Raw genomic sequence first — 2,891 nt, 5'->3', positions numbered from 1 at the left:
GTCTTTTAAAATTATGTAAATGCAACTTTTGCAGTTTGGATACAAAAATATAACTTTTTACAAATTTATGTAAACCGTGGAAGGGTCCTACGGATTTGAAATACACGTATTTTCTTGATTTTTAGCAAATCGATGGTGGTTCGATATCTAATGGTCTGGGAGTGAAACATATTCCTCTGTGCAGGTACCAGTTTTTTAAAAGTGCATCAAAGTGTCTTCGATTAGACGAGTATTGTGTATAAAAATAAATTGGACTTTATAAATCAATGAAAGAAACAAAAAGGTAAAGTTTTCGAAAACGAAAATGTGCTGAAAACGGAAAAGTTTGCGTTGAAATCGTAAAAAAAAACAATAAAATGCCTTTGACTGGGTCAAAGGGCTTTGACATGAAAATCTAAATTGTAGAAATGTAAATTGGACGAAGAAGATAAAGGATACTTGAAAGATAAATTTGCTTGAAAGGTAAAGTTTACAAGAAAATAAATTAAAAGAAAGAAAATATGGAAGGAACCCTACAGAAAAGTTACTCGATTGCAGACTCAGGGATTCTCTGGAATGTGAGTGTGCTTGAGTGTTTCCTGAGTTAAAGTTCCAACCTTTATTCCCTAAAACTTCTTAGTATTTATAATCTACTTTTGGTAACTGACAACTAATTACAATTAATTACAAAATCACAGTCTTGAATGCATATTCCTTGATAATCGTTCCCACCTTTTGGCTGTACATATTTCCTATGATTTCCTCGCGTGATGAAAGCCTCTAACTTTTCCACTACCATAACCGCTCGGTCTACTTATTCGAATGTCTTATTCGATTACTTGTCTCAAAGACTTTGTTCGATTTGGCCTATTCGATTTAATAAAGTAAGTATAATCGGATCCGCGTCGATTATCTTCAGCCTACGCTTGTGCGTGTAACTTTTCGAGAACTGCTTATGTCTTCGACCTCTTTATCAATTCGAACCAGCTTACTTTTGTCGAGAATATTTTTTCGATCAACAAATTGCCCTCTTGGATTAATGTGTTTGCCTTCGATAATATTACTGAAAAACGAAACACTTAATCCAAATTCAAATTTCAAACTCTTAAATCAGTAATAATTACCATTAACATCCCATTAATACTGATCCACTCGACATGTTTTTCGAAACTTGCGCTTTCTCTTTCCACCACTTTGCCTTCTTCACGAAGTTACCTCTTTTTGTATTCTTCCTGCAGTAACGGCTACAGTATTTCCTTTAAATTCAACATTTTCACCTTTGTTCAACTTTTCTCGAACCATTGCTCTCTGAATTTCTCTTGTCTTAAGCTCTCGCATAATCTTCAGCCTTCAAAACTTGCTTTTTTCCTGTTTTGCAATGGCTGCTTCTTCTTCTCATATTACTGCTCAAGACAAAGGTAAAGGTCCTGCAGTAGCACTACCAGCTCCACCAGCCCTCCGTATACTGAATCAAGTCAATGATGAAGCCATTGATGATGCTCAACTTCAAATTAATGATACTAGAATCTTGATCCCTTTCACAATGGGTACAGAAACTCATTGTTTCTTCGGACCGATTGAATCCCTAGAGAGGGCAAACAAGAAATTTCCTTTCTTCCCTAGTGTTGAGGGAGAAGATCTATTGATTAACCAGGCTTTCAACATATCCTTCTTTATTAATCAAAAACCTTTCAGGAATAATCCAAAGATTAATCCTCGAGTATTTGACTTCACGGCCTAGTACCAGCACCTTGAACCCGCAAAGAATGCTGACCGGGGGCTTTAGGAATACAGGAACTACTAAGCCTCTCTCATTTCTCACATGCAACGCTCCTTTGGATGATTGGAGCTGTGACTTATTTTTGGAACAGGACAACCAACAACTTCCACCTCCCTTGTAAAATGATCATAATGTCTCTTTTAGACGTAGCCGCTATCACAGGGCTTCCGATAAGTCCTCCCGACTGTACCCCTGACATGTAGCCTGAGTGCCAATACAATGTTGCCTTAACCAATTCTTATAGTGATTTCATTGCTCATAACATGGGTGTAGAAGGCACCGATGTTACAGATGATGAGCACGTAGCTTTTTTGTTTTATTGGCTGAATGTAATCCTTTTCTGTTCTCGAAGCGTTCAGATGTCAAAACTCTTTCTTCCCTTAGCTGCTCTGCTTCACGAAGGGAAAGTTCTTAATTTGGCCAAGCTTCTTCTAGGGCATATTTTTGAAGAGCTTGGTCAATTTGTCCATTATCTCCGAGACAACAATATAATCAGTATAGGAGTCCCTCTATGGCTTTTCCAATTATGGCTTAATGCTATTTTCGAAAAATTTATGACAAAGCTTGGAAGCAGCGGTATTGATTAACAGCACATCGAAAGTTTCTGATTGGCTAATTATAAGCCCAATTTCCCGAACACACAATCAGATGAAGACCGATTTTGGGCTATTTTTTCTCTCTTTCATTCTTGCAAGGATTTTGATAATGACAACCTCAATTTCGCTCCTTTTATACGTTGGAATTGTGGTCCTGCATGGCTTGATTGTTTCCTCTTCCCCAACGACAATGAGGAGAATGAGCTTGCAAAACGGAATTGGGCACACTTGTTAGCTGTCCAAGTAATTCCTACAGGGCTGCCTCAGCACAAAAAGGAAAGATTCAAAGTAACCCTGTATGCTCCTCACTTATCAGCCAGGCAACTGGTTTTCTCAAGCAATCCCAATGCCCCTGCCTCGAAATGGTGACCCATTCTGCCACATCACCTTGACTTCTCAAGACGATTTCAACACTTGCCTCTTAAAGAATCAGCAACGCAAGGAACATTTCAATTTCCTGGTCTATGACCGTAGCTCATATATTACCAAATCTTGCTTTGAGTGGTGGGCTACTTACTATTCAAGTTATACTCGTA

This window comes from Arachis ipaensis, chromosome B9 (genome assembly GCF_059453495.1).
Source record: "Arachis ipaensis isolate K30076 ecotype BB chromosome B9, ASM5945349v1, whole genome shotgun sequence".
Taxonomy (NCBI): Eukaryota; Viridiplantae; Streptophyta; class Magnoliopsida; order Fabales; family Fabaceae; genus Arachis; species Arachis ipaensis.
This window is presented reverse-complemented; position numbering follows the sequence as displayed.